The sequence below is a fragment of the Psittacula echo genome, assembly GCF_963264785.1.
Source record: "Psittacula echo genome assembly, chromosome: 7".
In the NCBI taxonomy this organism is placed as follows: domain Eukaryota; kingdom Metazoa; phylum Chordata; class Aves; order Psittaciformes; family Psittacidae; genus Psittacula; species Psittacula echo.
Genome location: NC_137740.1, coordinates 10,403,409 through 10,425,157, shown reverse-complemented (window position 1 = coordinate 10,425,157; position 21,749 = coordinate 10,403,409).

The following is a 21,749-nucleotide window of genomic DNA, read 5'->3' as shown; positions in this document are numbered from 1 at the left end:
AGCTACTCTGCTGTGCAGAAGCTTTAGGGAGATCTTTAACAACCCCTGCGAGGAGGCTGATACATATAAAAGGGATGTGAAACAGATTTCTGCTCCTGCAAATCTTTCTGAGCTTCGGAGGATTCCTGTGTTCTCCAAGACTTTGCAAATTTTATACAGGGGAAAAAGCAGGGACCCCAACTGAGCAGTGGTCCTGTGCTCAGAATGTGTCACCATGGCTGAACGTGGGGTTCGGGTCCTATACTACATGGATACAACCTGGAGGGAACCACCTGAGTGAGTGCTGGGACAGGCGGGACACCCGTTTTCCCTTTGTGCTTGCACCAGCATCCTCAATCTAGCTTGGAGAGCTGAACAGAGATGAGGCTGAGTCAAATTCCCCCTTGCTGCAGGTGATGGCCAAAGTCAGAATGTGCTGCGCAGATACCCAGAAGGACCTGGTAGTTTTGTGCTAGGTCATGTGCAGGATCCAAGGTCCTCCTGGGGCAATGGGTTACAGCATGGGGTCAGCAATGAGCCAGAGGCCCATTGCCCCTCTGCTCATTGCCTGTTTTTTCTTGTTCTGAACATTCCTGTTCTGCAGCACAGGAAGAATTTCACTGTGGGCATTTTTCCTAATGGGGGAGAAAATACCCAGTAATATTCACTTCTATCTTCTTATTTCTGGGGATCTTCATTCTCTAAAATGTATACATCACAAATGAATTACACAGTGGGGCATCTCAGTGTAGAGTTCTGATCCCTCTCACAACACAGCATCCTTGGCCAGCCACCTTACCTGCTGTTACGTCCATCCCCTAGCCAAAGGATACAGGCACACACTACCTTCACTGAATAAACCCTCTTCACTGAGTAACCATCTTCTGAGGATGCCTCCTTGCACTGGCTTTGCAGCGTGAATTAGCCTAGCAGGGCCTTCCACGCTATGGCGACTGAACATAGTTCATCCAAAAACCAGCACATCAGTCTTCCTGATTACACATGCTTTCTTCTGGAAGCACACATCTCAGTAAAGGATTAATGACAGCCAGAATCCCATTAAGAGAGAAATACAAGTTCCCCAGCTTACTTAATATCAGGTTTCTCACACCTGGGTCACTGAAGTAGGACGTAACCTGCAGAATATAAAATGTCCTGTTGTTGCCTTTGCCACTGACATGCACAGAGAGGTGTTGTGAAGAACAGACATTTATAATCCAGCCTCCCTTAGACATGCTAAGGCGTGCACAGACCTGAGGGTTGTACATAACCTTTGCAGCAAGGTTGCTGTATGCTCTCCTTATGACTTAGCAGCTCCAGTTTCGGATGGATATGCAGAAATGTGGGTTTTTTTTCTTGATCTATCCCACAGAAAGGAATGAATGCTCCTCTGAACAGCTCCTCTGTGAGCACCGTGTGCACAGGACCTCAGCTGCTTGAAACACTGAAGATACTAACACTACAAAAGGTACTAGTGTGTACATGCATGCGAGTGGCAGGGTCTGTGTGGTTTTCATGCCCAATCCTGAGCTATGTGAAACCAAAGAAAAGTCTCCGGAGTGATCTCCGGTCAATGGTGATCACAAACATGAAGGTCAAGGTGTGTTGAAGGCCATTTGTCTACTAAAGTTTGGCCATTTTCTGATTTCTGTATATTATATATTAGCAAAGGCTCAGCCAGTTCTACCTACAGCTATCCCCAAGTGCAATACAATACAGTGGTTTCCAGCATCTTTCCTCTTCTGCTGGCACCCAAGAAGAGCTGCCTAAAGCAGGCTACTGTTTATCCACAGAGAAACCATTCCAGTGGCTTTTCTCCCATAGCTTTGCAGAGGGATTTGGGTGCCTCTAACCTCAAATCTACCTCAGATCAGACCCAGCGTTGCTGAAAATGTTTCCCAAAATGGGACCTGAGCAAGGAACGAGGGAATAGCCTTGAGAACCAGAGACTTTTCCCTGTCCTGCTTCCTGGAAGACATTACCTTGGACAAATTCACCTTCAGAGGACTTCAGTTCAGTAGCAGATGATTTTATGCCTTTTGCCTGATGCATTTATCATTTTACAGTTACACTAAGGTAAAAGCTTGATAAATACAAAGGAATAAGCCAATACGCTATCAGAATAGTAATGGTTTTCTTTTTTTCTCCTTGAAATTTAAGAGTTTGGTAACAGACTGAAAAAAAAAAAAAAAAAAAAAAAAAAAAGAAGCTACATTTTTGTTGCCTTTTTTTTTATTTTAAAACAGACTTTTTTGCTTAAAAAATAAATCTTCAGGTGTCCCTTTTGAAAGAGTACCTGTAAGTAGTTAGAACTCTTGTCCCCCGGAAAGGCAGGATAGATTCTTTTGGCTTACACTGTAGGGAACTCATGAAGACCACTGCACTACCTGGGAAAAAAGGGAAAGTAAGTGAAAGGTAGGATTTCTGGAGAGGCATTTGAAATGGGAGCAGGTTCTTGCTGGAGGTGACAGCTACACCCTGACTCCAGTAAATCTGGGTCTTGCTGTTTCTCTACCTGAGGTGGCTGCTTACACCCGTATGATCCATCCAGCAGCTCAGCAGGATATGAGAATCAATTAGACATAAGTTTTTGTCAAACCTCTATCACCAGCAGTGCCTCCCATTGCATTTCCACGATGGTGCCACTGGGACAGAGCAGCAGCCTCAATGGCCGTGTAATGCTGTGGTGTTAAGAAGACTCCTGCGTGCAGCTGTAAAGAAAATGGGTCAGGGATGTGGCACCTCCCTGAAGGCAAGCACAGCTGAAAACCACCGGAAAAACATCCACGTCCAATGACATTTCTATACCGAGCTTTATCCCAGGTCTTTTCTGGGGTGAGAAGTTTTTCAAGTGAAGGATTTGTTATTATTAATGATAATAAAATTGGCCATGCCCTTTTTCCACCTGCCTTGCCCCAGATCTCTCTGTTTGGTTACCTGCTACTTCAAGGATCCTACCCTCAAACTGTGCTGATAAATCAGGGACGGGACCTTTCTTATTGAAGAAGGTGGGAAAAGCAGCTTCCAGTGTCAGGAATTTCTTCCAGATGTTCAGCATCTGTATTTAAATTAAGAGGCTTAGAGCTCTCCTGAACTTTTCCAGCTTCTTAATTTTAGTTTAACTTCAGGAATGGAGTTTTAGGCCCAGAATATCATATCTGGAGTGCCATCTACAGCATCTTCCAGGGACTGCTCTGAAATTACGTTGGAGCTTGGAGGAGCACAGCTCTCAGGAGCATTTTGTCTGAAATCCTGGATGCGGGTGTTCATGTGAGTAAGGATGGGGAAAACTCAGGTGTGCGTTCAGGAACACTGAAAATAGTGTGAATGGAGGTGGGTTTTGCCCAAGTAGGTGAGGTAATGTTGTGGGTTAACCGCTGCTCAGCCCCATGGTGGCACTTGTTCACTTTACCCCTGGGTGGGGTGGGGGAGAAAATCAGAAGGGTAAAAGTGAGAAAACCCATGGGCTGAGATATAGACAGTTTAACAGCAAAAGCTGTGCACAAGAAAAGCAGAATAAGGAATTAATTCACTATTTCTCATTGACAGGAAGGTGTTCAGCCATCTCCAGGAGTGCAGGGAAGAGAAGTGCCGTAACTCAGAATGTCCCCGTTTTCCTTCTTCTTTCTCCTGCTTTTATTGCTAAGCTCAACATTATATGGTCTGGGATACCTCTTGGGTCAGCTGGGGACAGCTGCAATCACTGTGCAGCTCCAGTCCCCTCACTGGTGGAGCAGGTTGAGAAGCAGAGAGGCCTTGACACTGCAAAAACTAATGGTTACATTAAAAAAGGCTTTCCAAGACAAAAGAACAGATTAAGCTGCCTTGCAGCTTTAAGGCATTTTATGATGATTAAAGTTTTTAGATTATTCATGTCCTTTGCTAATGTCTCGGTGCAGAGCAGTCCCTCCCAAATCCCCAGGGACCAGTTGGCCTTTCTTGCTGGAGAAACGAGCTTATGGCCAATGGAGGAGGCCAGTGGTCCATCAGCACTTTCACATCTGCCACTCATGGCCGCCTCCTTAAGAGGTGTCCAGAGCCCCAGCACAGCAGGAGCAAGAATGACTGTCATGGTCATTGCCTGATAAAGGGATCAGGAGTGGGACACCTCGGTGGTGCCCTTTGGAACTCAGCTTTTAACCTGCAGAGCTCAAGCTTGTCATTTGGGCCAGGTATTTTGGTAGCTGAGTCTCAGTGAGGTGTAGCCCTGAGGAATGCTCTCTGGGGCAGGGACTCGCTCTGGCGAGTTGTGCTTGTAGGCATCACAACCACAACACAAGAAACAGCCGTTAAACACGGAGATGGTCGGGATCTACCCGAATGGAGAAGATGCACAGATGTTGCACGTCTGCATAACCCACGGGTAAGCTGCCAGCCCTCCGTCTCGCAGGCTTGGCCCGGTGCAGAGCATCCGTAACCTCAGGACAAGTAAATCACAGCTCCGAGTCAGAAAGTGTTCATAGCAGAGGAGCGAGCTCCCTCTGCTGCCCAAATCTTCGCTAGCGGCAGGCAGGAGCCTGCAGCCCTTTACCTGTATCGCCTTGTAAAACCAAACCATGTGCGTTGCCTCTGGAGGAAAGGGATGAGGCCATGGCAGGACCCGCTGCATCTCAGCCTTCTACAGACCTGGCTCTCTGGCTTGATCCAAGCCGAGTCGTGGGCCAGACCATGATAAATGGGAGGCAACCACCACCAGCACCCACTTTCCCAGCCCATGCTGCCCCCCAGGTATCATCCCTGGGGATGTGGGTGCTCAGCCTGGTCCAGACAAAGCACTTACCAGGTTTCCAGCTGCTGCAGGGTCACAGCATGTCCCTCCACCTGCAGCAAGTGAAATACTTACCCGGTCTTCTTATTCTTAAGCAAAGGGGCAAATTGCCTGTCTTTGGGATTACTTATTGCAGTGAACTGCAGGCAGATCGCATTGGTCTGTGTAGCTATGTGGGTCTTCAGCATCGGCTAAAGGATTGGTGTAATCCCTGTAAATTCATTAGCTTTTATCAGGTCCCTGTTTGTGGCTATACTGCTCCATCCCACCCACCCTCTTCTTCCTCCATGGAGCTGATTTATCACTGAATTAAAGCTGGAGAGCTCCTGGCCGATGAGCTGGGGAAGGAGGATAATTCTATTACTTGTCAAAGCAGTTGAAGGGGAAGTTGTGTGCAATAACCATGGCTCAGAGCACAACTCTGGAAGTCCATGCTTGTGAGATGGCGTGGGGAAAAGAAATGCAAAAGTAGACCAGGCAGATGAGGGCAGATGCCCAGGGCTGGGGTTTCCCTCCCTGGATGTCCATAGCAAGGGGACTCAGCAGCAAAGACACCCATGCACCCACTGCTCTATCTCTAGCAGCACTCTACACAGCCATGTGCTGTATTATCCCACCGGTTCATAGCAGGGTGCTGAGGAAGAGGATGCTCCTGTCTGGAGTGAAGCCTTCACCGAGGTAGGCAGGTCTCTCATGGCCAGTGCCATGTTCCTGCTCCTCCCCATCACTGCCAGTTAGCAACTGTGTGGCAGAACAGGGAACTGATCCAGCAGGAAGCTATATTTTTGGAGGAGAAAAGGAGATCAGATAATTTTTTTTCAGCCAGATCAGGTTTCCGGTATTGATAGAAAGAAGAGGGTTAAGGCAGAACCGTGGAGGCAGAACCATCCTCTTGGCAATGGGGTGGACTAAGACCAGCCACAAGTGAGTGCCAGGCCATGGCCAAACTCATCTGAGCACAGGGTGGGCTGGATTAGGAGTGTGCCTGTCTCAGCTACTCCATCAGCAGCCGCTCACAATTCCCTGGTGAGTCTGAAAGGCAACGGACACATCTGCTTACCCTGAGCTCATGCTGGTGCTCAGAACCCATTGCCACCGTCCTGTCCTTTAACTGTGCTCTCAGCATCAAACAAATCCTATTTGTGGGCAATAACTGCACTAGAGAACAAACGACAAGACACTGGCTGTCTCTAAATCACAAGCTTAACCTGGTTTGTGCATATCTATATTTCACCCCCAGTGTTGTGCTGCCAAAAGCTGATGCCCCAACCCAGCAATGAAGGCCCAATATAGAAATTCAAACTGAACATGCCTGCCCTTCCGTCTTCAACTGTATCTATTGCTAGTGACACCTACCAGCTTCACCTGGTAGCACAGAAATCAATACTGCCATGTTGCATTGTGCTCTGCAGGGGATACGTATTTCCTAGATCCCTGTGTGCACAGGTTGCCCCATCAGCTCTTAGCCAAGGGTATCTTTACCTCTGAGAGTCTTTCCCATGACTGTGGCCATCACACATCACAGCCACAGCAAAGTTTTCCAGCTCCTCTGCTTTTTTAGCACTGTGATTTGAAGGGTTTCTGCTTACTGTCAAGCATGGGAAAGGATTTGAGGTCTGAGGATGGGATGTGGGGAATAAATGAGCCCTGGGGATGGTCTTTGAGTGTAGAAAGTCCCACATGTCCCCAGATCTGTTGGCTAAGTTGTCTCCAGAAGGTTTCCTCCAGCAGCATTTGGCTTGCAGCCTGATGCATGAGGATTCTGAGGCATTATGCCCAGTGCCTGGGCATTACCTGTCACTCACCAGAGGCTGTTTGTTGAGTGCAGGAATCCCCCAGCTGATGGCAGCTACCGGGGCCACCCTTCAGGGTCACAGCCTCCCACTGCTGTGACGCAGGGTATTTGTGAGCACACACAAGCAAATTTAAGTATGAAAATGCCAATTTGGGATCTTTTCTGGTGTTTGCAAGTCACTAATTCACAGGCTTTGATCTGGAGGTTCTCTGCTGTGCTTGGGGAGGTTGGCATAACAGTGGGATGCAGTCTATCTGGTCATCTACCTTCAGCAATTGCTGCTGAATGGCTAAGGGGTATTTATCTCCCAAGGTCTTCTCTTGCAGCCTTGGGTATAAATTTGCTTCCTTTTACTAGTGAAAGGCTCTGCTCCTGTGCTGTGTTTGGGCTGTCAGCGGTTGCCTTAGACATTTATGTCAATCACAGATATTATTTCTGTCTCTGGAGCTGGCAGCTCTCATCCTGGGCCTTCAGCTTTGTGTCTTGCCTATAAATAAAACACCACTCATTCTCAGCACAGTGGGAGGAGGCAGCGATGAGCTCAAAGTGCTGCTTTCACAGGAAGGGGTGATCATTTCAAATAGCTTGACCCCTCAAAGAATTATCAAGCCCCATATTAGGCATCCCTATTGTACAGTGAGAATTAGGGGGATAAAAATAGGCATTAGAGCTGTAGCATAAGGCAGCTTGTATTTGCAGCTCATCATTCACATGCTGGACAAAACCCTGTGTGGTGGAGATGTGCAGCCAGATTAGGAGTGCCTGATGAAGGAAGGGAGGCAAAAGCAGAAACACCTGTATTTGCTTTAGTCCTTATAGGCTGGTTCAACATATGGCTGATGTTCCTGACTGAGCCCCCACAAGCAGAAATCTCACTGATCCGACAGCTTCAGGACCAAGGGTCACATCAATCAATGTTCTTACTGATGGCAAGTATCAGTTCCCACACCCAGTCTGATAACAGGCTATTGAGTCTTTTTCTCTGCAGATGAGTACTTTGACATTAAAAAGAAGAGTAACCTTTAAATGTAAGTCCTAAACTTGCATTATAGTGGTGGATACTCAGCTCAGGGTGTTTTGGAAGCAGCCTTGTTGGCTGTAGAGGGAATAAATAGTTGCTAATTTAGGGGGCCATCATTCTGCAGCCATTTGTTCTCTAATGGCCTCTGGATGCAGATTTATGCACTGGTAAGTAGAAGAGGGTGTTTTTTTCTAATCATTCTGGGCACAAACAAATTTGAAGTATTGGGAAAAGCTTGCAAAACCTGCTAAAATGCATATCAGGCAGGCCTCTATTATTGTAAATCATTCCTACCCCAGAGCAGCAACTATTATAAGCTCTAGGTCTTTGTTTAATCTCTTCCTTAAGAGTGCATGCATATTGTTTTGTCGTTTATTGGAGTCATTTTGCAAAGTGGATCTGGCATGTTTTCACATTGCACATGATTGACTGAGCTGATTCCCTTCCAGACACTCACGTATCTCCCTGCTGCATAAATTAGAGCTGAGCACTTTTTACTTCCTTGGAAAGGGAAATGAGCTCTGACGAATGGGTATGAGATGAATATCACATTATTTGGGGGCTGAGACAAGGATGGGGACCAAAGAGAAGACATTTCTCTGGGTTTGCTAGTCTCTTTTCTCACTTCTATTCACCCTCCCATGCTGTATTTTATACTAAGATAACCTCCCAGGCACCTGGTGATTATTATATGAAGATGTGATGAATTACAATGCTCAAAGCAACTGACAACCCCCTGCTTGTTAGATTTGCAGCCACAATGGTGAAATACAGGCCAAACTTAGGCAGGAGGATTCTGAGATGCTGCTGGAGAGGGCCAAGCATCCACTGTGCCTGAAGTCAGGTCAGCCAGTTCTGTGGCCACCCTGCTTCTCAGCATCCCTCCTGCTTTCTGTGCTTTGCCTTTGGCCCAAGCCAAGCCCACTGCTGAGTCTGGTCTGACGTATCACTCAGCACCGATTGATTCTCCCCATCCTCCTCAGAATGGCATCGATTTTCCTATTAGCTGTAGTTCCTACTCATTGATGATAGATCCATCACCGCAAGCCCTGACTCTTTGTAACCAGTTTGTGTCCCCCCACATAATTAGTCCATATTTAATCGTTACTGAAGATGAAAAGCAGGGGGACATTGCAGTCATCCTCGCAAACATCTTTTGTCCAGATGGCCCACTAAGTACATTGCAAACCTCATTAACAGATTGCAGCAATTAATTATCTGGTATGGGAATCACTTTGCTAACCACCAAAGGCAGCTGCCTCCAAAAGGGAGAGTAGCCAGGGAAAGACCTGAAAAGCTCAGCCCCAGTTGCTGGCCAGGGAAAGGGTCAGGGTCAGTAATTCTGGACATTGCTACTGGTTTCACAGGTTTTTACTGAGTATTTTTTATTATTTAAAAATCTGCTTTTTGAGGAAATGCTGGTTATCATAGAGTCATAGAATCATAGAATGGTTTTGGGTTGGAAGGGACCTTAAAGATCACCTGGTTCCAACCCCCTGCCACAGGCAGGGACACCTTCCACTGGACCGGGTTGCTCCAAGCCCCATCCAACCTGGCCTTGAACACTGCAGGGATGGGGCAGCCACAGCTTCTCTGGGCAACCTGTGCCAGTACCTCACTGCCCTCACAGTGAAGAACTTCTCCCTAATAGCTAATCTGAATCTTCCCCCTGCCAGTTTAAAGCCATTCCTTCTTGTCCTGTCACTACATGCCCATGTAAAAATTCACTGTCCGGATTTCCTGTAAACCTCCTTTAGATACTGGAAGAAGACATTGTTATTTTGCTGGAAGATTTACCCTCATCTGCCCCAAATCAGGAACCATGTGAATTGAAGTGAAATCAGCCTTTCAAAGCATGCCAGCAATGGGGAGGTGTTTTCTCATGACCTTAGATACATCTTCAGCTGTGTGAAGTTGCATTTCTTGTTTCCCCCCTAAGTAAGCAGCTTAAAGCCCTATTTTTTTTCTCAGTCTAAAGCTTAGTACCTATTGATAAATCTGTAATGAATTTGCACTCTAGGCTATTAATTGCCTTGCAGATGTTTAGCCATAGGATTCCAGTGCAGGAGGAGATCGATAGATGTTGAGATTAAATTATCCAACTGTTTCAAAACCCAAATAATCACTGCTTGAGCTTGTTTAGTTTGGGTCCGGGACAAAAGTCAATTCCTTCCCTGTGGACATTTCTATAAAGTACAGTTGACATAAGAAATGATGAGACTCTGGAAAACTAGATTAAGGTATAAATATTCCACTCTGCAGTGGATCCGAGAACAATAATTTGACTTTCTTTAATGCCCAGCTCTCAGAGTGCTTAGCAAACTCTCTATTCTTGGCAATCCTCAGCTGTTTAACAATTCAGAGCCTCTAATCCATAACTTGGGAGGGAAAAATGAAGATTTGATTCGAATAAACCCCTAGTGATGGAGTTAGAAGAGCTTTACTGTGGCATTTGTAATCAGCTAAAAAGAGCAGAAAAGGATGGAGGAGAGTGTCCCTGTCTCTAGGTATCTACAAATACTCCAGATTAGCTCTCCTACCATTTTTTCCTGCTTTTAAATTGCTGTTTCCCATGACAAGCATCCCCTACAAGTGTTTGCATGCTCTTGGTGGCAGTTTCCACCTCCTCTCTCAGCTGAGCCCTCCCTGGCTCTTTCCAGCCCAAGAAACCACAGCAGCCCCTCTGTTGCTGCTTAAAAGGGCTGTGCACAGGAGCAGGGGACACCTTTCCAGGCCAGTTACAGCCAGAGTGAGACATGGCATCCATTTACCCTCTGGAAGTGCCTGGTTTGCTCCGACACCTAATCAAAATCCTTATCACCTTTCTTTTTCCTGGCCAGAATGGGAATGTTATCCCATGAATGAGCCCTGGGAGCAGCCCAGTAACTGGGTATAAGCGACACAAAACACAGTGCCTTTCGGTGCAGAAGCAACACACGGTTTTTACCCGAAAAGGGCATATGCTCACCCAGATCTGCCCTGAATGCACGATGAGGAAAGTTCTACAGCACGTTTCTCTGCTGAGCTCCCTCTTGGTCTTTCCAGGTACCTTTTTCCTCCATTTCTTGCTGGCAAAGAGCTCCGTTGTTGTTATAGCAACCTCAGTGTGGTTAAGTCTCTAGAGACAAGGTTTATAGGGAGAGACAATATCTTTTATTAGACAGGCTGATACAGCTGAAAGAGAAAAATAAAGGGGAGAGGGGGAAAAGGAGAGGGCAGCTCTCTGGCTCACAAGCTCATCGCAGGTCCCCAAAGCTGTAGGCAGAAGAGAACAAAGGAGGTACAGAGGAGAAAGAGGTGACACACGGGGACTTGGTGTGAGCACATGGGAAAGGGCAGATCTGGCCAGGGCAGGCTTGGCCAGGCTGGCCGGATGGCAGCACAGCAGCCCAGGAGATATAGGGGTGTTAATGTGGTTTTATCTGGTGGAAAGCAGCGATTCAGTGGGAAAAGAGACCCATGTTCAGTACTGGCATTGCTGCCTCTTCCTGCCATAGACCAGCATGGTGCTGGTTTGCCTTCAGTGTCCAGCATCCCCAACCGCTGGTGGCTGCAGTTGCTGCTGCAAGCACCACTGCATCCAGTGCCAAAATAGCCCCAGTCCCTCTGACCTGATGTGCAGCTGCTTTTAACCCCTGATCAAGCTACTCAGAGCAAACCTTGGCAGCATCTACGCTCAGTGGTCCTCTCGGGGTGTACTCCCCACCTGATACATTGAGGGCAACAGAAAACACTCCAAGAAGCTAATCAACAAGGTAGCTCCTTGGTCCCCTTCTGGTCTAATCTGCAGCCTTGATCCCAGTTCCAGTCCCTCAGCTGAGCCCACTGGCTCTGAGCAATTCTTCCAGTGTATCTCCAGCATCATCCAGTGTCTCCTTGCTTTGGTCTCACCTGACCAGCTCTGCTTGCTTGGGATCTGATCTCTGGCATCCATCAAACACAAGCCACCACTTTCAGGTGCCTCATCACTCAAGCAGACAGCGCTCACGATGTTGGTACATCCTCATCAATCAGCTGGGTAAAACCCACCTCCTAATGCACAGTTGGTATTCACCTGACTGGTATCTATTTCATATGGTGGCTGCTGTGAAGTCTGTCATCCAAACTGTCAGTTAAATTTAAAACTTGATGATAATTTCATATAAACACTGAACTCAGGGCAAAAAGCTTTGCAGCACTGATGTTAAAGCTCTTTTCTTTATGTCTGGTGTTTCTAACCATCAGTTTTGCTCTGGTGGAAAGTCACCTTTGATTTCACATGTTCTTTTCTGTTTAACTAGGCCCTTGTAACCTCCTGAAAACAAAAGCAGATCAGGCAATAACTCATAGCCTGTCTGCTGAAGAAAACACAAGCATATAAAAGAAATGTAAATGAATTCAGCATTAAAGAAGTGGCTCAGGGGAAGGACAGCCTCTCCGTGGTAGGGATGAGCTTGCATGTGGCCTAATAGAACTATGTCGGATGGAGTCAGTCTCCTTTGAGCCAAAACTGTAAAGAGAAATGAGGTCTGTGGTGGCCAGTTTCTTCTTCTTGAGTGGAAGTTGCCCAGTGTTAGCTAAGGAAGTGCAAGGCTTCCTTTCTTTGAATAGCTGCAGCAAACTTTGTTTCAACAGGTTTGATGACCACAGATTCTCAGGGATGACACTATCATTTGATGCTGGGTGCTGCTGTGCAGCAGCAGTATTGCCCTGCACATTCCACCCAATAAAACGCTGCTTTAAGCACAACCTCTTGTGTTCTTTACCTCCTGTAAGGGTAGTTGTATGATACCTCCTCTTGGTTATAAAGTGTGAAAGTCGGCTGCTTTCTGACACGTTTGTGAAGGGCCAATAAACCACATGGGGAGGTCAGTGAAGGAGTGAGGTCTTAACAAAGTTTGACTTCAGCCCTGCTCCTCTCACAGAGGGAAGAAGCTGGTCCATAAATAGCCCATTGTAGCCTTGGCTTCTTAGCAATGATGGAAAACAGAGCTGAATTTCACCTGACTATCTTCAGTCATCCCCAGCAGAAGCGCATCCCATCTGCTCTCTGTATCTCCCATCTGCTCAGTGGGCCAGCACCGTCTCAGTGCCCACACAGCGGCAGCCACACTATCCAGCACCATGGAGCACTAACAGGTGAACACGGCATAGTCCATGTCTCATGTGCATCTTGGAGCACCTTCCATCACGTGTGTTGGCCAGGCTGCTTTCCCTACCATTGGCTTAGCAGCCCCCAAGAAACATTCAGGCAGTCTGCCAGCTCAGAGAGGAGCTTCTGTAATTAAGGTGAAATTACTGCTGTGGGCGGATGAACTCCCCTGGTCATGGATTGCACAGCTAAACCTATGCAGAGAAAACTTGCTCTTAGCCTCTCTGGAAACAGACCACGAAATGGGGACATACTGCAGTTATACTATAGCCCAGTCAAATATCTTACCAGGTGCATTGACCATATTCATAAATTCCTGTTAATATTAAATCACAGTGGAAAACCCCAAATGACCCCGAAACAACATTTTTGTGCCCAGTCTTCACGCACATCTGTGAACAGCTTGCCCCAAAGCAACTGATTTAGCCCTTATTTCTCATTGAAAACGCTATTCATTTAATCCAAGATGTTAAGCAGTCTCATCACTGGGGAAGGAAAATAGTTTTGGACTGGAGGAAAAAGAACAACCCTCAGTAGTGCCATAGTGCAGATGGTTTAGGGCAAGTTTAGCACAGAAACACTGCTTTCCATTGCAGATTCAGTTCCTTAGCTCCTGTTGAAATTAGCAAGGAGTTTACTTTGGACTTCTGGCATAAAGAGGATGCAATTTGGCCCTATAAGTCTGGCCCAAGATGGTAGAGACTGGGCTCTGGGAAAGGGGCAGGATCCAGATTGAGACCAGCAACAAGCTCCTGAGCAACAAAGTTGAAGAGCATAGGATCAAAGCTAGATGATTGCCCCAATTAACAGATCATTACACATCCCTTCCTCTGCTCCTCATCCATCCCAGTGCAGAGGACAGCACACAGAAAAAAAAGGAAATAGCTGTTTTCACTGGTCTCTTCATGAGCACGATTAGCAGAGCATCACAAAACCACACAGGGAGCATTCATGGGCCAACAAGATCATTCCAACATCTCTCTTGTGCCCAAAGCAGTCTTGGCTGATGAAGCAACAGTTCTCCCAGTTCCTCTTTTGCTCCCTAGATAAGTCCTCAAGAGTCAGGAAGGGCAGGAATCATGTTCTGGGCAGGACAGCACCAGCTTGCCCTTCAGAGCAGAAGGGAGTTCTTCTAATGTTCTTAAAACATTACAGTGTCTTAGCACCACAAACCCCACTGCAGGTTGGAAGAGGCATTGGGCTTGCCTACATGACATGCAGCAAAGTTACAGGCTCAGCCTTTGGTAGATGCTAAAGTGCATTTTGAGGGATCGAGGACTTCCACTTTAATCTCAGAAACGGAAGGGAGGATATCATTGTATCTTAGATGAGAAGGTCGCAGTTTGTCAGCGTTTCATCCCCTTGTCCTGAGTCGTCATGCATGCAGGCTGTGTGGTGCTATCCTGTACTGCTTCCTGCATAATTGGATCAAACTCACTCTGATTACATTTAAGGAGCTGATAAATCCAAAAGCCACTCGCCTGTTACAGCCAAAGTGGCTCTTGCTGTAGGGAGTTAATTAAAGCCACGACTATAAAGCTCTTTTTGCTGCTGTGGAACTTGGGGGAAGCTGGAGTTGTCAGCCTGAATGGAAACAATCTGAGGAGTTATTTTCATTTAGAAGCAGAGTTATCACTGCAGTCCCAATAAACCATGAATCTGAAATGTGAAGCCTTGCTCAGAGCTTGTCTAGAGCTTTCCACCAAAGCAGGTCCGATAAGAGTACGTTGACTCCTTGCCGCTAATGTATTTGGCAAAAGTCCTTGGTTTCCACTACATTTTTTCTGCAAGAGTTTCATTAGTTTAAGATATTGGACACAGACAGGGAAGACAAGCACAGTAAGGATGTAGCAGAAAATACCAAAGCCCAGCAGAAACAACATCTGGGGAGCTGGGAGCAAAAGCTGCTGAAATTAGCAGACTGAAGATACAAGCCTGTATTCCTATAAATATTCCTTATATATCATACAGAAATATATGAAGCTATGCCATTCTAAAATGGGCCTCTGAAATACTTTTTTTTTTTTTTTTTTTTGAAGACATAAATGTCTTACATTTTTTTACCAGTAGGTGATGAACAGATGACCTAATTTTAAAGCAGTTTGGGAGTCAGACAGGGCAGCATTCCCATACTTGTCTCACCTCTCAAACACACGGGCTTCTTGAAATTAGAAGGTCTGTAATCAAAAAGGGTGTAGTTACTAGTCGTGGTGCTGGTGCTATTGGTGATATCATGCAGCTACCACCAAGAGCTCATCAATTAGGCTGCAAAACAGGTAGCTAAAGATGATTCGATCTCTATTGGATTTTACGTCAGTGGAAGAGTTACAGAATCTGCAAGCTTGATTTTGTTTCCCTTTGGAAACAGTTAGGTATGGTCTGTTTGCCATACTTAGGTGTGATCCTCAGTTGTTCCTGGATGCCAAGCTGTCGGAGTTGCTGTTAATCCAGTAAAGATTGCATCTCACCTTGGAAAGATGCCTTGAGTACACCACTATTATCTACCTGCTGGCTGCTAACTGTGCCTAGGCATAAATTCTTCAGAGAACTGGGCTCTGGCAAACCACTGCATATTAAAACATCACAAACCTGGAGAGCTTAAGCCATTTGAATCCAATCCCCACCCAGTGTCACATGCCAGGTCTACCTCATCCTGGGGAAACCAGTCCAGAAGCTCAGAGGTAGCACACATGCACCTTGCTGAAGATCAGCTTATGTATAGCTACTGGGCCAACAGCAGCTAGGCTGGAGCATGGACCAAGGGCAGCAGTGGACCATCCACAGGGAGGGAAGCCCCAGAGCATTAAGAAATGAGACTGAGGCCAGGAGTGGCAGGGGCAGAATGAGGTTCAGGTTAGCCTATCCCTACAAATAGACAAGTTGAAGCTCAGAGCTGAACAGACAGTAAATTATAGCTGCATCCCTCAAAGAGACACAGCTCTATAGACATTTATAGTGATTTACCCACCCCACTTCGTGAGGCATCTGAAGTGGACAATACACTCCCAAGGCTGCTCTTTTTCTCACTGCTACCTCACAGTTTCCACCTTCCAGACCAGAAAAAAGGGGCTTTGTGGAAATAGATTTTAGCCTATAAGCTTTAAACAAGGCTTTGGAACCAGGGGAATTAAGTGGAAAATGATTGAAGGCTATTAGAGGGTTTTGCATGGCTTTGTTTAATGGTGGGAGATTGCACACAAATGAGAGCTGCTGACTGGAGCTCAGCAACCATTCACACAGTGAATCCAGGCTGCTGGCAAGCCTGGCAGAGCCTGATCCTGCCCAGCACATGTATAGCATGGGACCTTCTCATTGCTCTGGTCAAGCAGTGAAAGAACATCCCCCTGCTATTCTTTCCTGACCTTGTAAGCCAGCCTCAGGCACCACAGAGTTAAACAGCATCGTTTTCTAACCCAGCATAGAGCCCTTGAGGTATTTTCTCAGAACTGAACAAAATCTGTTACCTCTCCATCACTGGCCAGGGTAGCTGGGAGATGGGGGAAGCAGCAATCAGGCTCCTTGCCTCAAACTTCATGAGCTAGGCTAAACGATGCATGTTCTGGTATGTTTACACCATGAGGCCCAGATCCCAGTTCTTGCACGCTGCTTTCCTCAAAACTATCTCAGTTATGCAGCCAACCATAAATACGTGTGAGAGCCAAATGAACTTGAGGTATTCTTGTGTCTCACTCAGGTGCAATGGAAGCCATCTCAGCCCTTCAGTCCTTCCTGTTGGTGAATTTCCTTCACCCAGGGCTTCCTCGCCCCACCACAGCACCAGTGACAGCATCAGATTTGTAAAGGTGAGCTGGAAGCACCACACAACTGCCCATGTGGCAATGTCTGTGCAGATGATAACGAAATGTCATTACCTTAAATTAAAAATCAAAGGCTGTTTCTTTACTCTTCTCTTCATACTGTGGGTATGCAACTGCAGCCCAGGTTAGACGGTGTTGTTGGGGGCTTTTCCTCTCAGCAATAGCTGTAACCATTTTTTTTCCCCATGAACACTCTTTATAGTTTTTTAATTTTATTATAGAAACTTTCTCAGCAATGTATCATTTATTTATTAGGGGCAAAAATACTCTCTTATTTTATATGTTCTTCCTATTGCTGCCCATTGCTCCCAAAAGAGAGATCCCACCCCTTTGCTTCTGCCCACCCCCTCCTCTCTCACTCTGCTTAGGGTATTTGACAGACCCCTTTCTGAGCCAACTAAAGTGATTAATCCCAGGGAACACAACTTGGTCTTCCATGCAGCATGAGTTTAACGTGGATTTGACGAGATGAGCTGCACTAGTGCAGGGGCAGACAGATGTCAGCACTGGGTCAGGAGGAGCAAAGGGGCTCTCAGCTCTTCCCTGGGTGTCAGGGGATGCACAGCCTCACAGAGGCCCTAGGGAAGGCTGTCCAACCCTAAACATGTGCTGTCTGCCACAGCTCTGCTCCCGTGGGACACGTAGGCAAGTCACCACCCACCTCTGCTCATGGGAATGGAGTTAGTCCATCAGGCAGTTGCTCATGGCTTGCTACATGTGAGCTTTTACCCCATCACCATTGCTTTCCATCAGTTTTGCTTCACAGATCATAAGAGAAAACAGATCAGTGCTTTTTCCACCCAAGGAGTCTGTCAACTCCTCAGACCAGCTCTTTGCTTTTTTTGACACAGATCCACACATGTAAAATAAAAACCAGTTATCTTGGATCCTCTTGCCTGCCCAGACAATGCTGCATCTGCAGGGTCTGTAATTGCTATTCCAGGTGGCTGCTGCCCGTCTCAGTAGATATCATCTTCTGACCTTCAGAAATGAGTTTTATCACTTCTGGTCTCAGACTAAAACAAAACCCTTTCCACATTAACTAGCAAAACAACAGAACTGGAAAGCCCTACACAAACCCAGACTGGACTTCATCGCTGTTCTTGTGAGCGTTTGCTCTGCCATTTGCTTTATGGACAATTATCAGCACAGCAGAGCTACCCTGTGGGATCCAATCTGATGGAGTAAATACACCCTTGCAGCAGAGAGCAGCCTGTCCTTCCTGAGAACAGTATCAGCAGTGATGGCACTGATACAGGTGGTACCAGCTTCTTGCTGAGTCTTGCTTTCTTGCCTTTGATAGGAACTTTCAGGAGCTGCCAGTTCAGTGTTACCTGACCAGTTCTGGCCCTGGGTTGAGCCTCCTGTGGGTACCAAGCCTTGGGCAGAGGAAGGACAGATGCCTAAGAGGAGGTCAATGTCCCCTTGTCACTGAAGCTTAAATTCTGACTGGAAGGGTGATTGCTTGCGTCCAGCAGAAAGCACACCTTGGTGAAAAGGATGTGTGGTGGGTAAGTCACAACACCAATGCATTGAATCTGAGTAGCTTTTTCTCCTCTGCCACCAAATCCTTATATGACCTTCGTCACATCACTTCATCTCCCAGTACACCCACTTCCTTCCCTCTGAAATGGGAATGTTGGCTCCTTTCCCCTCTTTATTCCTACTCAGACTCCCAGGTCTCAGTGGTAGCCATAGCTTCTTGCCATTCCTCGTACATACAGCTCCTGACACCTCTGGGTCCCTACATCAGCCTGGGTACTGATGTAGTAAACCCCAAGTGCCTGTATTTTTGCTGCTCTGAAAAATCTGGGAGCAAGATGTACAGCCTTACAGCTATTCACTGCCTCCACCTGCTGCTATGTATCTCCTTGGGAAGATAATAAGGCAGAGCACTTCACACCGAACCAGCTTTCTCCTTTTCTCTGCTCGGCGAACGCACTTTGCACCTGCCTGTTAACAAACGTACTCGATCCACATCGACCAGGGCTGGCGCTGAATTGAACTCTGAATGCCTTTTCAGTGCCATAGCCTAGTTAATAATTACTTTTATGACTCACTCCACTCCATGCTGCTGGAGCGCCATTAAGAGAATTGACAGCACAAATAACAGAAACATTAAGCCTAATGATGTTGTGAGTGTTAGCCCTGCTGAAGTGCTCCTGGTGTCACAAAGGAAGAGCCTTTCCCTTTAGCAGTTGTCCCTCCCACGGGGGGTGTTTTCTTCCCATCCCTGGTGCTGCAGTGGAAAGTCAGCTTGCTGCTCCTTTGAGTTTTGACTCCAGTAGGAGCTGCAGGTGCACATATATATGCATACATTCATGTGTCACCCATGTTTGTGCAGCAATCATCCCCATTTCAGAAGCAAACTCTTGACATCCTCAGTTTCAGTATTGCTCTGCTACTCCCCTGCATCACAAAGAGCCCCTCCACCAGCCATGCCCTGTGTCTCCCTCTCATCTTGTTTAAATCATCAGGGAAGGATGCTGGGGAGGGACTCTTCATCAGGGACTGTAGTGACAGGACAAGGGGTAACGGGTTCAAACTTAAACGGGAAGTTTAGATTGGATATAAGAAAGAAATTCTTTACTGAGAGAGTGGTGAGGCACTGGAATGGGCATCCTTGGCGGTGTGCAAGGCCAGGTTGGATGAGGCCTTGGGTGACATGGTTTAGTGTGGAGTGTCCCTGCCCATGGCATGGGGGTTGGAACTGGATGATCTTAAGGTCGTTTCTAACCCTAACTATTCTATGATTCTATGATTCTATAAAATGCACCAGTTTGAGTCACTTGCCTGGATTTCCCTCCCAGTTGCGCAGGGGCAGAGGGATGTCCAGTGCCTGTCTGATGGGTGGATGGTAACTGTCACCTCCGGATGACTCTGTCTCTAACAACATAATTTTCAAACACAAACCAGACCCCTGAATTGATTTTTCCCAGTGGCTCCACTCATCTTCGAAGATAACAAGTTTTCCCCCATTCCCCAAGACCTCCCGTCTATTCCCAACAACGATGGAACAACCCTCTGGAAAGGTCTGGTCAGAAATGAGAAGCAGAAGATGACTGTATTAATTTATAAATCACAGGAGTGGATTTAATACTTCTCAAATTATCTTGGAATAGCATATCTAAGGATCATGAAGATTTTTGAATGCAACGAACCTGATAGATTCAATAAGAGACTTTGGTTCAAGCAGGGAGTTTTTCCCTGCTGCTATTTCCCGAAAGCAAAATTGCTTCTGTGAAATAGCTATTTCCTTTTCTTTTAATGGGAAATTTCAATTCCTATTCCTTTTTTCTTAGCCAGTTCCTCCTCTTTGCCTTCACTGCCACAAATTCCCTAATCTTGTTATTCTTGGGTGTTGGAAAAGTGTAATCATCTGAGCCGCGAAATCAAAGACAACAGCAACATTTCCAAGGAGGTGACTTAAGTCAGAGGAATTAATTCTCCCAGCAGACAGCTCTTATTTAGAACAAATGTGATTTTAAGAACTGAAGCTATGGTCTTAATGAGGCTCTATGAAAATATATGTAGCCCAGAGCTGCTGGGAAATTCAGCATTACGCCAGAGAAAGGCATCTTGTCAGGAGAACAACAGCCAACAGGATCATTCAGTAAGTTCATGGCTTAGTTCCCTGCAGAGAAAACCCATCTCTGTATTTCTCACCCTCAGAGATCGCTGCCCTGAACAAGGGCATCTACAGCTATTTATTGAGTGACCAAAACTGGCCCACCAAAAGATGTATTCTGAGGTTTAATCAAAGAAAAGAGACATTTTTTCCTCCTGCTCTTTCGAATGAAGCCAGCACACATGAGCAGGTAGGTCGGCACACAACACAGGGTTAATGCGTGGAAGTCCTTGCTCTAGGATGTTACAGATGCTGAGGTGCTTTTTTTATCTCCCTGGGATAAGCAAGACTAATGCTTTGATCTGAGTTGAGACCCCTTTTCAGCTCTGTGCCTCAGTTTCCTTTCTCACTTGTTGTCTTTCTGTTTACCCAGAGCAGGGTCTGCCTTACTTGCACCAACACAGCAAAGTACCAGAAGCATGAATGGGACCACGGGTCATCACCACGGTGTAAGTCCACATTCAGAGGGATTTCCAGGGATTTATGGCCAGAAAAAGGGATTCCCAGTAATGATGCAGCAAAAACTTGCCTTAGCTTTGGGGCTGGTTGGTGTTTCCAGATGAAGGGTAAGAAATAAAAGCCATTTGGAGATCATTATGCAGCACGAAGCTGGGAGCGCAGCCTCGGGGAGCTTTCCATGCTACCTGGGTTTACCTCCCCAGAACAAACAGCTCTGCCACTCTCAGGTTCAGCTGTAATTGCCAGCCAAGGGTTCTTTTTTCCCCAGTGAACTCAGTGGCCTCATGAAAGGCTCCCAAATAAGCTGGCTGCTTATTTGCACAACAGCCACAGGGTGCAGGCAGCAGTGATACATCCACCCACAAGCCAGACCCCTTGGGTTTGCCTCCAGCACATCCTTCCCACATGCAAAATCTGCCTCTGAATGGAGGGTGCAGAGCAAGTAAATGGGATAAAGCACCAGCCACTTACAATGGGAGAGGGAAGATCAGCTCTCAATGAGAGCATCAAGTTTGCCAGGCTCAGCTGGAGATAAAAAGATGATCATGCCAATTTCTCATACTGAGATAACAACAGAGGATTTGTCTCCAAAAGAAGCATCTTTTCCGCCTATGTGCCAGCAAAATAAGTAATTTTCCTGTCTGACTTTATAGCAAACTTTGTCAAATATCCCTCTGGCACCAGGGCAGAGAGCTATATATGACATATATATACATGTTCATTGTCACAGCAGATTGATGCCAGAAACTGCAGCAAAGATTTCAGCAGCAGACACCTACCTCCTGTGATGGTTTTAGGAGGGTGCGCAGATCTCCGGAGGCACAGCTTATTTAAAGCACCACTGTGGAGCAACCTGGCTTTCGGGACTTTACTGAAAGCAGGGGATCTGGAAAGGGACTGTGACCCCAAAGGTGCAGTTTGGTACTTATGTAGAGACGGAGCCCAGCAAGATCTTAATTTAGGGGTGCCTAGAGGATTGAATAATAGAGCAATTCTCAAGAGTTTGGATTGGAAATTTCATCTGGAACCTGGGAAGTTTTTTTCCTGGCAAAAGCTTCATGAGAACTGGTGTGTTCTGAGGACAGGCCAATTTCAAGAAATCAGCATTTCCTGATGAATATGTGCTCCCTGGAAAAACTCCTGGGGACTT